The sequence below is a fragment of the Xenopus tropicalis genome, chromosome 3 (genome assembly GCF_000004195.4).
Source record: "Xenopus tropicalis strain Nigerian chromosome 3, UCB_Xtro_10.0, whole genome shotgun sequence".
In the NCBI taxonomy this organism is placed as follows: domain Eukaryota; kingdom Metazoa; phylum Chordata; class Amphibia; order Anura; family Pipidae; genus Xenopus; species Xenopus tropicalis.
The window spans coordinates 142,702,135-142,718,061 of NC_030679.2; positions in this window are offsets into that span (position 1 = coordinate 142,702,135).

Here is a 15,927-nt window from a genome sequence, read left to right on the forward strand (position 1 = left end):
CTGCCCCAGGTAGATTTTTTTCTGGTGGAAGTGCTTCTGGTAGCTCGATTAAGGTCAATGTCAGATCTGTAGGTGGGTTAGATTCCCATGGGAGTCAGGTGATTCCTTAGTACAGGTATAGGACTCCTTATCCAGAATGCTCCGGACCTGGGGTTTTCCGGATAAGGGATCTTTCTGTAATTTGGATCTCCATAACTTAAGTCTACTAAAAAATCATTCAAATATTGAATAAACCGAATAGGCTTGTTTTGCCCCCAATAAGGGGTAATTATATCTTAGTTGGGATCAAGTACAGGTACTGTTTTATTATTACAGAGAAAAGGGAATCATTTAACCATTAAATAAACCCAATAGGGCTGTTCTGCCCCAATAAGGGGTAATTATATCTTAGTTGGGATCAAGTACAGGTACTGTTTTATTATTACAGAGAAAAGGGAATCATTTAACCATTACATAAACCCAATAGGGCTGTTCTGCCCCAATAAGGGGTAATTATATCTTAGTTGGGATCAAGTACAGGTACTGTTTTATTATTACAGAGAAAAGGGAATCATTTAACCATTAAATAAACCCAATAGGGCTGTTCTGCCCCAATAAGGGGTAATTATATCTTAGTTGGGATCAAGTACAGGTACTGTTTTATTATTACAGAGAAAAGGGAATCATTTAACCATTAAATAAACCCAATAGGGCTGTTCTGCCCCAATAAGGGGTAATTATATCTTAGTTGGGATCAAGTACAGGTACTGTTTTATTATTACAGAGAAAAGGGAATCATTTAACCATTAAATAAACCCAATAGGGCTGTTCTGCCCCAATAAGGGGTAATTATATCTTAGTTGGGATCAAGTACAGGTACTGTTTTATTATTACAGAGAAAAGGGAATCATTTAACCATTAAATAAACCCAATAGGGCTGTTCTGCCCCAATAAGGGGTAATTATATCTTAGTTGGGATCAAGTACAGGTACTGTTTTATTATTACAGAGAAAAGGGAATCATTTAACCATGAAATAAACCCAATAGGGCTGTACTGTTTTATTATATCAAAGTAAGTCCTGCCTGTGTAAGCCTACATAAAGTTTATAGCACACAGCGAAGTTTGCAGATGTAAATGTCACTGATGATGTGTCAGAGGGGAAATGGCTTCCAGGTAAAAGCGGCTATTTGTTTTAAGGAAATGGGATGGCGCTGCAAAACGGAGGGGAATATATACAGTACAAATAATGCCATTTGGGTGATAAGCCCAACTTATTTATATTATAGGAAAATATAGGCTTTACATGACTTTTAAATTCAAAGAAATCTTTAGTTATCCCGCATACTGTATTTATTCTCAGCCTGTCAGATTGCATGTTGCCCCAACACTTGTAAATAGAGTTTTAGACTGCCCTGTTTTATATACACTGTATCTCTGACTTCTACACGCATTGGACTTTGTACCCTATAAATATGCCTAAAATTCATGTATTTTCCTCCATTTCCTTGTCTTGTGACCCATTTCTCTGTAACTGCTTTTCTCCTTCCCCTTTGTTTATCCCCCACAACACACCTTAAATGATAGCTATAATATAACCCCGAGGAGAACTCCAAGAAGCACTGGGTTCTGGATTATTCTGCATATATAGACCTTGTCCTGGTCTTTGGTTCTTTTGTTGACTTGGTACAAGGTGAAAAGTAAGTTATGTTTATAGCTCGTAATATTGTCCCATGGAATACTTACCGCATAAGGAACAGAGCAAGTTGGTGGGTAAATGTCATAAGCACCGATTGCCTGAAAATGTATTGTTCCGAAATTGAGCAACAAAATGCTTACAGTACGGTAACTACATCAACATCTTTTGTTAGTTCAGCTATTTCCTCTTTATAATAGAGAGCTATTACGTAAAGGGAAGAATCCAGTTTTCATAGAAGTTTTATAGCAGTTTTTATTGAGATTGGGTTTAACAAAACATATGGGCAAAGGTTATTCTGCTCAGGGAACCTTATTCACCTGCACATTTCTCTATATTTAATTGAGATGCTGCTTCTAATTTTGTCTTGAATTCTAAAGCCTCATTTATTTATTAGGGGGACACATAGGTTCATTTTCCCTTATTTTACCCCCACAATGCTGCATCTTTAATCATAATTCCCAGTTTACCCAGAATTTACCCAAATAGGTATCACTTGGGTAAGATAACATATATGTTCCTCAATTGTTTATGAGTTTCAGAGCAAAAACATCTGGTGGGCATGGGTGCAACCATATTTTTCATTTGGTCAATGGCAAAACACAGGGCACCCTTGAACCTCTGCACCAATGCTTGGACACAACTGGGGGTTACTACATGGTGTCTAAAGATGAGTAAATTTGTTTTTGTGCCTATCAAAGTGACCAAGGACATGGAAACAGTAAATGTTTGTTGTACTTTAGCAAACTATTATATATTTAACATTGTTTAAATAATAAGCTCAATCCTATTCGCAAGGTTCAAATAAAATAGGAGAGAAAAAATAAGAAAATGGGAAAAAGAAGAGAAGAAAGCAGAAGAAGGGTACAGAGCTTGGGGGAGAAGGAGAAATAGGTAAATGGAGTAGGGTGAAGGGGGAAGGAATGGAGGAAGAGGAGAGGCATAAGAAAGAGGTACAGTCAGTGGCTTCACTAGACAGAACTGGGACCCCCTCCAGAATGGGGAATACAGAGAATGAAAGAGGAGACCACAAGAGAAAAGAGGAGGAGAAGGGAGGGGAGAAGAAAGGAAAATGGGCGACCAACAGGACAAGGTGAGAGGAGGGAGAAATCTATAAAAAGGGAAAGAAAGTGAGGAAAGAATTAAATTGAGAGACGTGAAAATGAGAAGAAAAAGCTGCGATGTAAAGAAAAAGAAGGTTAGAGAAACACAGCAGAAGAGTAAGGCAGGGTGAGGGAGAAAGGGTACAGGAGCTGTGTAATAATAGGGAGATGGTCAGGGAAAAAGTAATGAAGATAAGAGAAATGAACAGAAATAAAGACGAGCAGAGGAAAAAGCAAATGAAAATCTTAGGAAGGGAAAGCAGAAAAAAGTTGGGATAGGAGGAGAGAATAAAAGAATAGAAGATAGAGAAAGGGGAAGAAAAGAATGGATAATTGAATGGAGGAGGGAACTGTAGAAGAGGAGGGGCGTGAGAGAACCCCCCAGGGGCCCCTGTCACAACTCCCAACCCCCGAGCATTCATAACTCATACTTACCTTGTTGCAACCAGGGGAGGGAGGGCAGCTCAATGCTTCCTGGCAGGGATCCGGTCTTGGTCGGTGGGTCCATCAGGTCGGGTTTTTTTCACTGTGTCCAACTAACCCAGTCCAAACCTGGATAATCCATCTGAACAGATGTGAGCTTTGAGTTATTGGATTTATTGGTTCCAACTTCTGTTATCCTATCCCTCTCCTACACTCACAGCAGGATTTGAATCTGAGCCCACTGAATACCATACCCCCCATCCTGCCCAGTGTGTTCTACCTATTTAGCATTACCCAATAGCACGTACTACTACATTTATGAAAATGGTTTATGTAGATGAAGCAGGAAATTACATATGACCTACATTGGGGGTATCATTTTACTTTAATGGTGTCCCACACCCTAAAACTGTAAGTTTAGTGTTAGCATAAGCGACAGGGTGAAGGGGCAACTGGGCAAACGCACACAAGAGGTATTACTGGCATAATCAGGGCAGCTGTATAGAGAAGATTAAGACTAAGATCAGAGAGAAGGTAATCGTCTGATAGATGAAGGGGGATCACATGAAGTTGTAGAAGTCCAGATCTATTGCTACATGTTAGGCATGGACATGTGTAGGGACTGGGTGTGAAGTACTGGCATGTAAGCAGCCATACAGTCTGGAGTGTATTTACCCTATGGGCCCTTGAGGATCTGTGCCTAGGGTGGCAGTTTTAGGGGGGCGGCCCTTGGATGCCTATATGCTAAATAACATTTTCCAAAAAAAAGACCCCTCTCCTACTGCCAGATACTTTCCTATCAAACTTGGCAGCAGAGGTGGGGTATAGGGGGCTCCTTGGAGATGCTCGAGTGGAAGAGACTATCCTACTGCATACAGTATGTGCTACTGCTACCTGGCCTGTAGGTGGTGCTAGCAGGTAGGGAACAAAAGGATTATATTATGGTGCTGCTTTTCTGCAGGTGTGAGGAATATCATTGAGAAACTGTCAACTAAAGGCACAGGAAGCCTATGGGGACAGGATTAGGGATACTAAGGGCCTATAATCTTAAATCATCTGTACAGAATACATTGGGCCAGGGAATCTTTACTTGACAGATCCAAATATTAAATTCTCGTGGCTGAGCCATTTCACCCCTGCAAAGCTAAATATACATATTTATATATATATCATTATATTCAAATAGAAGCCGTCTTTATTAGTATATGTTCTAGCCGCTATGATTGAATGGTTAACCCATGAAGTGTGGGCTGAGAAAACATAATGTACAGGCTCTGGGTGAAACAGTGCCCTCTTGTGGACAAAGTACAATAAAATAATTGCCCTACTGGCGTTACTAACGGAAAGCGGAACCGTATGTCACATAGTGATGTCAGATCCTATGCGGTCACTATTTGGAGGGCAAGGGGTTCTTCTTGGTGGGGGATGGGGGTGGTAGCTATATAACTAATGGGGTCAGTGCTGTATTTACACCCGGTACCTTTGCATCTTTATGACATGTACCTGCTTCTAGTGATACTGACTGGCCTCTGTGTTTATTGGAGGAGTGTTGTAAATCTCCACCAATCAGCACAGGGCGCATCAGTAACAGATATGTGTATTATATATATATATATAGTGCTACTTTTATAGGCAGTTATGTACTGACAAACAATACAGGCAGGCAATAGTACAATGACAGATAATGGATACAACAATTCTGACCATTCACCAGATTAAAATTGCTGGGTTCATGTAGAAGTCAATGGCAGTTACAGGCCCCTCCCACTTACCCATCATTCTGTGTGTGTGTGTCACATGGTATAAGTGTATCTGTGAGGTGAAACCCACCTAGATATGGGGAACCCCTCATATAAACTACTTGTTACTGGCCCCTCCCACTTACCCATCATTCTGTGTGTATGTGTCACATGGTATAAGTGTATCTGTGAGGTGAAACCCACCTAGATATGGGGAACCCCTCATATAAACTACTTGTTACAGGCCCCTCCCACTTACCCATCATTCTGTGTGTATGTGTCACATGGTATAAGTGTATCTGTGAGGTGAAACCCACCTAGATATGGGGAACCCCTCATATAAACTACTTGTTACAGGCCCCTCCCACTTACCCATCATTCTGTGTGTATGTGTCACATGGTATAAGTGTATCTGTGAGGTGAAACCCACCTAGATAAGGGGAACCCCTCATATAAACTACTTGTTACAGGCCCCTCCCACTTACCCATCATTCTGTGTGTATGTGTCACATGGTATAAGTGTATCTGTGAGGTGAAACCCACCTAGATATGGGGAACCCCTCATATAAACTACTTGTTACAGGCCCCTCCCACTTACCCATCATTCTGTGTGTGTGTGTGTCACATGGTATAAGTTTATCTGTGAGGTGAAACTCCCCTAGATATGGGGAACCCCTCATATAAACTACTTGTTACAGGCCCCTCCCACTTACCCATCATTCTGTGTGTGTGTGTGTCACATGGTATAAGTGTATCTGTGAGGTGAAACCCACCTAGATATGGGGAACCCCTCATATAAACTACTTGTTACAGGCCCCTCCCACTTACCCATCATTCTGTGTGTGTGTGTCACATGGTATAAGTGTATCTGTGAGGTGAAACCCACCTAGATATGGGGAACCCCTCATATAAACTACTTGTTACAGGCCCCTCCCACTTACCCATCATTCTGTGTGTATGTGTCACATGGTATAAGTGTATCTGTGAGGTGAAACCCACCTAGATATGGGGAACCCCTCATATAAACTACTTGTTACAGGCCCCTCCCACTTACCCATCATTCTGTGTGGGTCACATCCAGAATTGCCAGATTTATTTTTCCAAACCAGCCAAAGTCAGTCCAGCCCAAAACTAGCCAAAAGCCCCTTTGAAAGTAGCCCAAAAACAGCCCAATATTCGCAAAGAAAAACAATTCTAAAAAATAAAAGTATATATGGGAAAACCTGCCTTTTTAAAGCGTATAATCACTACCCATGCCCTGCGCCCCCTCCCCAGTTACTGGGATGGCTGATAATTCCCTCTGTGCCCAGTCCCGCTGGGAAGTCACTACAGAAATGGATTCAGAATGTTGCATTAACCCCAGGCATGATATACATATGGGTGTGTTGGACTACAACTCTCAGCCATACCTCCCAACATTTGAAAAACAAAAAGAGGGACAAAAAGCGGCACTTTTTTGGCCACGCCCACTTTTGTGACCGCGCCCCAATTAACACACCCTATTTTTTTCTACTCCTTTTATATAGTTGAAATGGCGGGATCAGATGCAAATGTGCTATATCCTCATACTGTACTACCTAAGGGAAACAATAAAGCTACTCCTACATATAAAATACAAATATAGAGAGAAGGCAGTCAGTTATGTATGTATATATGTATGTATGTATGTATAACTTTATTTATAAAGCGCCACAAGGGTACGCAGCGCTGTACAATCTTACAATATAAACAATTACACACAGGGAGGACAAATGTTATAATAAATATAAGTGAGTTATAAATATCTACCAGTTTTGCCCCCCCACACAGGGGAGACAGTACCCCTCATACACAGTACCCCCCAGGCCCCCATAGACAGTACCCCCCATAGAAAGTACCCCCCCCATAGAAAGTACCCCCACTTGACCCCATAGACAGTGCCTCCAATTTCCCCCATAGACAGTACCTCTCATACACAGAGCCCCCCATACACAGTACCCCCCATACACAGAGCCCCCATACACAGTGCCCTTCATACACAGAGCCCCCCATATACAGTACCCCCATACACAGTACCCCCCATACACAGAGCCCCCCCATACACAGTGCCCCCATACACAGTACCCTTCATACACAGAGCCCCCATACACAGTGCCCTTCATACACAGAGCACCCCCATATACAGTACCCCCCATACACAGTACCCCCCATACACAGAGCCCCCCCATACACAGTGCCCCCCAAACACGGAGCCCCCATACACAGTTCCCCCCATACACAGTGCTCCCCCATACATAGTGCCCCCCAAACACAGTGCCCCCCATACACTGCCCCCCCATACACTGCCCCCCCCATACACAGAGCCCCCCATACACAGAGCCCCCCCATACACAGAGCCCCCCATACACAGAGCCCCCCAAACACATAGCCCCCCATACACAGAGCCCCCCATACACAGAGCCCCCCATACACAGTGCCCTTCATACACAGAGCCCCCCCCATATACAGTATGCTCATGCTCTCAGCAGCCCCAAGAGATCCTGTTATAGCTTAAGGATCAACTTCAGAAAGTAACAAATGGCAGCCCCCCCACATTACAGTAGAATACACAGTACCCCCCAGGCCCCCATAGACAGTACCCCCATAGAAAGTGCCCCCACTTGACCCCATAGACAGTGCCTCCAATTTCCCCCATAGACAGTACCTCTCATACACAGAGCCCCCCATACACAGTACCCTTCATACACAGAGCCCCCATACACAGTGCCCTTCATACACAGAGCCCCCCCATATACAGTACCCCCATACACAGTACCCCACATACACAGAGCCCCCCCATACACAGTGCCCCCATACACAGTACCCTTCATACACAGAGCCCCCATACACAGTGCCCTTCATACACAGAGCCCCCCCATATACAGTACCCCCCATACATAGTACCCCCCATACACAGAGCCCCCCCATACACAGTGCCCCCCATACACGGAGCCCCCATACACAGTTCCCCCCATACACAGTGCTCCCCCATACATAGTGCCCCCCAAACACAGTGCCCCCCATACACTGCCCCCCCATACACAGAGCCCCCCCATACACAGAGCCCCCCATACACAGAGCCCCCCAAACACATATTCCCCCATACACAGAGCCCCCCATACACAGTGCCCTTCATACACAGAGCCCCCCCATATACAGTATGCTCATGCTCTCAGCAGCCCCAAGAGTACAATCACATACGGTATGGAGCAGGGAGCAGGGGGCAGGGTGTAGGGCAGACAGGCTGAGCCTGAATAGAATAGAAATGGGAGGCTCTGTCTATACTGCCCAATTGCATGCTGGGTATTGTAGTTTTATATTAATCCTAGCTGTAGGCTAATTGTTAGATACAAACTACATTACCCAGCATGCAGTGGAACAGGCATACTAGGGGAGAAAAAACTTTGCCTAGTTTCCAAACTACAAACCCACCAAGGCTCCAAAAACTAGCCCAAATCTGTATGTTGGCGGGTTTGTACTTTGGAAACCCCCCTGGGCATTAAATTAGTAGCCCAATTGGGCGGGAAAACCGCCAACTTGGCAACCCTGGTCACTTCTGTGTATCAAGGAGAGAAAATAGCCTTTGTCCTCAATTCTCAGCCTGAAGTTGTATTTAGGCTGAGCCCCCTTTGCTTCAAGCCCCCCAAGGGGTCAGGCCCACAGTGTAGGTACCAATTCTATTTTTTATAAGGACATGCTTGATGTATTCATTCCCTGAGTTTCTGTCGTCCCTAAGAGGCAGAAAACCCCAGATATTCTGCTCAGATAATGTTGATTTTGATTGACAGAGAATCTCCTGACTGATTTAGTGGGCAGACGTTACCTGTGACTGCACTGACGCGGTGCCAATATGGCCACCAAACAGCAAATGTGAACTAGAAGTCACTTCTTGGATGCAGAGCTGGTATAAATAAAAAAAACATGTTTGTGTTAAAGTGATCCAGTCTATAAACATGTTTTACGCACATATTTATATTGCCCTAATTAAAGAGGATAGCTGATTATATGCCGCTTTATATATACTCTTTGCACTTTGTCAGTACAGGAGGCTGCGGTTCCTTTCCGTTGCTTATCTCAGCTTATCTTAATAGCACAATAAAGCTCTATTCAGTGCTCCTTCTGACAAGAATAGCACCACGTGCAAATTATGATTGAGATAATGAACTTTTATTGTCCAAATTTAGGGCAAACTATACCTCTTATACTATGTAACTATTAATGCCACCATAGAACACGGGTGAGTTTTTTTTATGTATTAAGCTAAAATCAGAGGTGGCATTAATAGTTACATAGTATAAGAGGTATAGTTTACCCTAAATTTGGACAATAAAAATGTATTGGCCCATGTATGGGTTTTGCCCGATTGGATGAGGACACATCAACCATTTAATGCAAAGACTGCAAAAGAGCCGCCCAGTGACAAATTAAATCCTGGATTTGGTGCATCCTTTATATATACTGTATATAAATGTGTATATCTACATATATATACAGTGGCTTGCAAAAGTATTCGGCCCCCTTGAACTTTTCCACATTTTGTCACATTACAGCCACAAACATGAATCAATTTTATTGGAATTCCACGTGAAAGCCCAATACAAAGTGGTGTACACGTGAGAAGTGGAATGAAAATCATACATGATTCCAAACATTTTTTACAAATAAATAACTGCAAAGTGGGGTGTGCGTAATTATTCGGCCCCCTTTGGTCTGAGTGCAGTCAGTTGCCCATAGACATTGCCTGATAAGTGCTAATGACTAAATAGAGTGCACCTGTGTGTAATCTAATGTCAGTACAAATACAGCTGCTCTGTGACGGCCTCAGAGGTTGTCTAAGACAATATTGGGAGCAACAACACCATGAAGTCCAAAGAACACACCAGACAGGTCAGGGATAAAGTTATTGAGAAATTTAAAGCAGGCTTAGGCTACAAAAAGATTTCCAAAGCCTTGAACATCCCACGGAGCACTGTTCCACCGATCATTCAGAAATGGAAGGAGTATGGCACAACTGTAACCCTACCAAGACAAGGCCGTCCCCCTAAACTCACAGGCCCAACAAGGAGAGCGCTGATCAGAAATGCAGCCAAGAGGCCCATGGTGACTCTGGGGGAGCTGCAGAGATCTACAGCTCAGGTGGGGGAATCTGTCCGACAACTATTAGTCGTGCACTGCACAAAGTTGGCCTTTATGGAAGAGTGGCAAGAAGAAAGCCATTGTTAACAGAAAACCATAAGAAGTCCTGTTTGCAGTTTGCCACAAGCCATGTGGGGGACACAGCAAACATGTGGAAGAAGGTGCTCTGGTCAGATGAGACCAAAATGGAACTTTTGGCCAAAATGCAAAACGCTATGTGTGGCGGAAAACTAACACTGCACATCACTCTGAACCCACCATCCCCACTGTCACATATGGGGGGGCAGCATCATGCTCTGGGGGGGCTTCTCTTCAGCAGGGACAGGGAAGCTGGTCAGAGTTGATGGGAAGATGGATGGAGCCAAATACAGGGCAATCTTGGAAGGAAACCTCTTGGAGTCTGCAAAAGACTTGAGACTGGGGCGGGGGTTCACCTTCCAGCAGGACAACGACCCTAAACATAAAGCCAGGGCAACAATGGAATGGTTTAAACCAAAACATATCCATGTGTTAGACTGGCCCAGTCACAGTCCAGATCTAAATCCAATGGAGAATCTGTGGCAAGATCTGAAAACTGCTGTTCCCAAACGCTGTCCATCTAATCTGACTGAGCTGGAGCTGTTTTGCAAAGAAGAATGGGCAAGGATTTCAGTCTGTAGATGGGCAAAGCTGGTAGAGACATACCCTAAAGACTGGCAGCTGTAATTGCAGCAAAAGGTGGTTCTACAAAGTATTGACTCAGGGGGCTGAATAATTACGCACACCCCACTTTGCAGTTATTTATTTGTAAAAAATGTTTGGAATCGTGTATGATTTTCCTTCCACTTCTCACGTGTACACCACTTTGTATTGGTCTTTCACGTGGAATTCCAATAAAATTGATTCATGTTTGTGGCTGTAATGTGACAAAATGTGGAAAAGTTCAAGGGGGCCGAATACTTTTGCAAGCCACTGTATATATATGTAGATATACACATTTATATACAGTATATATAAAGGATGCGCCAAATCCAGGATTTAAGTAATACTTTTGCAAGCCACTGTATAGTGAATAATGTACCCCCTGTTGTAACATATGGGGATATTATAAGTCACAGAGGAGTTCCTTATAATATATAGTGAATAAAGTACCCCCTATTGTAACATATAGGGATATTATAAGTCACTGAGGAGTTCCTTATAATATATAGTGAATAAAGTGCCCCCTATTGTAACATATAGGGATATTATAAGTCACTGAGGAGTTCCTTATAATATATAGTGAATAAAGTACCCCCTATTGTAACATATAGGGATATTATAAGCCCCCGAGGAGTTCCTTATAATATATAGTGAATAAAGTGCCCCCTATTGTAACATATAGGGATATGATAAGTCCCCGAGGAGTTCCTTATAATATATAGTGAATAAAGTACCCCCTATTGTAACATATAGGGATATTATAAGTCCCCGAGGAGTTCCTTATAATATATAGTGAATAAAGTGCCCCCTATTGTAACATATAGGGATATTATAAGCCCCCGAGGAGTTCCTTATAATATATAGTGAATAAAGTACCCCCTATTGTAACATATAGGGATATTATAAGCCCCCAAGGAGTTCCTTATAATATATAGTGAATAAAGTACCCCCTATTGTAACATATAGGGATATTATAAGTCACAGAGGAGTTCCTTATAATATATAGTGAATAAAGTACCCCCTATTGTAACATATAGGGATATTATAAGCCCCCGAGGAGTTCCTTATAATATATAGTGAATAAAGTACCCCCTATTGTAACATATAGGGATATTATAAGTCCCCGAGGAGTTCCTTATAATATATAGTGAATAAAGTACCCCCTATTGTAACATATAGGGATATTATAAGCCCCCGAGGAGTTCCTTATAATATATAGTGAATAAAGTGCCCCCTATTGTAACATATAGGGATATGATAAGTCCCCGAGGAGTTCCTTATAATATATAGTGAATAAAGTACCCCCTATTGTAACATATAGGGATATTATAAGTCCCCGAGGAGTTCCTTATAATATATAGTGAATAAAGTGCCCCCTATTGTAACATATAGGGATATTATAAGCCCCCGAGGAGTTCCTTATAATATATAGTGAATAAAGTACCCCCTATTGTAACATATAGGGATATTATAAGCCCCCAAGGAGTTCCTTATAATATATAGTGAATAAAGTACCCCCTATTGTAACATATAGGGATATTATAAGTCACAGAGGAGTTCCTTATAATATATAGTGAATAAAGTACCCCCTATTGTAACATATAGGGATATTATAAGCCCCCGAGGAGTTCCTTATAATATATAGTGAATAAAGTACCCCCTATTGTAACATATAGGGATATTATAAGTCCCCGAGGAGTTCCTTATAATATATAGTGAATAAAGTACCCCCTATTGTAACATATAGGGATATTATAAGTCCCGAGGAGTTCCTTATAATATATAGTGAATAAAGTACCCCCTATTGTAACATATAGGGATATTATAAGCCCCCGAGGAGTTCCTTATAATATATAGTGAATAAAGTACCCCCTATTGTAACATATAGGGATATTATAAGTCACAGAGGAGTTCCTTATAATATATAGTGAATAAAGTACCCCCTATTGTAACATATAGGGATATTATAAGTCCCGAAGAGTTCCTTATAATATATAGTGGATAAAGTACCCCCTATTGTAACATGTAGGGATATTATAAGTCCCGAGGAGTTCCTTATAATATATAGTGAATAAAGTACCCCCTATTGTAACATATAGGGATATTATAAGTCCTGAGGAGTTCCTTATAATATATAGTGAATAAAGTACCCCCTATTGTAACATATAGGGATATTATAAGCCCCCGAGGAGTTCCTTATAATATATAGTGAATAAAGTACCCCCTATTGTAACATATAGGGATATTATAAGCCCCCGAGGAGTTCCTTATAATATATAGTGAATAAAGTGCCCCCTATTGTAACATATAGGGATATGATAAGTCCCCGAGGAGTTCCTTATAATATATAGTGAATAAAGTACCCCCTATTGTAACATATAGGGATATTATAAGTCCCCGAGGAGTTCCTTATAATATATAGTGAATAAAGTGCCCCCTATTGTAACATATAGGGATATTATAAGCCCCCGAGGAGTTCCTTATAATATATAGTGAATAAAGTACCCCCTATTGTAACATATAGGGATATTATAAGCCCCCAAGGAGTTCCTTATAATATATAGTGAATAAAGTACCCCCTATTGTAACATATAGGGATATTATAAGTCACAGAGGAGTTCCTTATAATATATAGTGAATAAAGTACCCCCTATTGTAACATATAGGGATATTATAAGCCCCCGAGGAGTTCCTTATAATATATAGTGAATAAAGTACCCCCTATTGTAACATATAGGGATATTATAAGTCCCCGAGGAGTTCCTTATAATATATAGTGAATAAAGTACCCCCTATTGTAACATATAGGGATATTATAAGTCCCGAGGAGTTCCTTATAATATATAGTGAATAAAGTACCCCCTATTGTAACATATAGGGATATTATAAGCCCCCGAGGAGTTCCTTATAATATATAGTGAATAAAGTACCCCCTATTGTAACATATAGGGATATTATAAGTCACAGAGGAGTTCCTTATAATATATAGTGAATAAAGTACCCCCTATTGTAACATATAGGGATATTATAAGTCCCGAAGAGTTCCTTATAATATATAGTGGATAAAGTACCCCCTATTGTAACATGTAGGGATATTATAAGTCCCGAGGAGTTCCTTATAATATATAGTGAATAAAGTACCCCCTATTGTAACATATAGGGATATTATAAGTCCTGAGGAGTTCCTTATAATATATAGTGAATAAAGTACCCCCTATTGTAACATATAGGGATATTATAAGCCCCCGAGGAGTTCCTTATAATATATAGTGAATAAAGTACCCCCTATTGTAACATATAGGGATATTATAAGTCCCGAGGAGTTCCTTATAATATATATAGTGAATAAAGTTACTGAGGAGTTCCATGACCATATAAAAGAACGAGGCTGAAGGCTAGAGTGTGTTTATACAGGTCATGAAACTCCAAGGTTCTAATATCCTCATATTTTACAACAGGGGGTACATTATATATTATAATACACAAGTTTCGGTGAGTCATGTGACAGAAATTACATTACTAAGCTCCCATTATAACTGAGGACATTACTAAGCTCCATTTATAAGGATATAATTTACAGGTTGGGATCTGGGTGACTTTATATCTCTGCCCTGGAATCTCCCATCTGTGCCCTGTAGATGGGCTCCAAGGGGACATGCACATCCTATCCTTGGGGCCCCAGGTTTTGTGCCTGGCCCCTGTATTAAAGCAGGATAGGTGCATATGAATCTCTCATACCCTTTAGTCTGATTTTGCACTTCCAATGAAGGACTTTGACCAACCTGCGTACGATTTTTATGTTGCACGTTTGTTGCAGGCCAATAAGGGATATATTTTCTCCTATAATCCCAATACAGTGACCCCAAATTCAGATTGTGATTGCTGATAAGGAGATTGTAATCATGGCTCACACGTGCACAGACTGATACACCTCTCTGTAATTCAGCACAACGGACGTCACTCTGTGCCGTAATCATTGCTTAATATACTGCAATAAAGCTATAGGAATAATTAGGCAGAGGAATGCTGGTACCATTGTCAGGCAGATCATTAGTTTACTGTATTTTTCCCAATAAAGCAGTACTACCAGTACCAGCACACTTCCATCACTGCCATGTACAGAAACACTACAGTTCCCATGATGCACTATGAGGTCTTTACTCACAGGAGGTCAGTAGCTGCAGCTATAACTGGCAGTTAGTCTTCACAGGGTGACACAATAACCATTCTGAAAATGCTAGCCCTCAGTGACTTCTAATATCCTTATCATTTACAGTAGGGGGTACATTATCCTTTATAATACATGAGTGATACTCAGAGTTCCCTGTATAACTCAGCCTGCAGCCTTGTGCCTTTATATGGGCACAGAACCCCTCAGTGACTGCTAATATCCTTATCATTTACAGTAGGGGGTACATTATCCCTTATAATACATGAGTGATACTCAGAGTTCCCTGTATAACCCAGCCTGCAGCCTTGTGCCTTTATATGGGCACAGAACCCCTCAGTGACTGCTAATATCCTTATCATTTACAGTAGGGGGTACATTATCCCTTATAATACATGAGTGATACTCAGAGTTCCCTGTATAACTCAGCCTGCAGCCTTGTGCCTTTATATGGGCACAGAACCCCTCAGTGACTGCTAATATCCTTATCATTTACAGTAGGGGGTACATTATCCCTTATAATACATGAGTGATACTCAGAGTTCCCTGTATAACCCAGCCTGCAGCCTTGTGCCTTTATATGGGGGGCACAGAACCCCCTCAGTGACTGCTAATATCCTTATCATTTACAGTAGGGGGTACATTATCCCTTATAATACATGAGTGATACTCAGAGTTCCCTGTATAACTCAGCCTGCAGCCTTGTGCCTTTATATGGGCACAGAACCCCTCAGTGACTGCTAATATCCTTATCATTTACAGTAGGGGGTACATTATCCCTTATAATACATGAGTGATACTCAGAGTTCCCTGTATAACCCAGCCTGCAGCCTTGTGCCTTTATATGGGGGGCACAGAACCCCTCAGTGACTGCTAATATCCTTATCATTTACAGTAGGGGGTACATTATCCCTTATAATACATGAGTGATACTCAGAGTTCCCTGTATAACTCAGCCTGCAGCCTTGTGCCTTTATATGGGCACA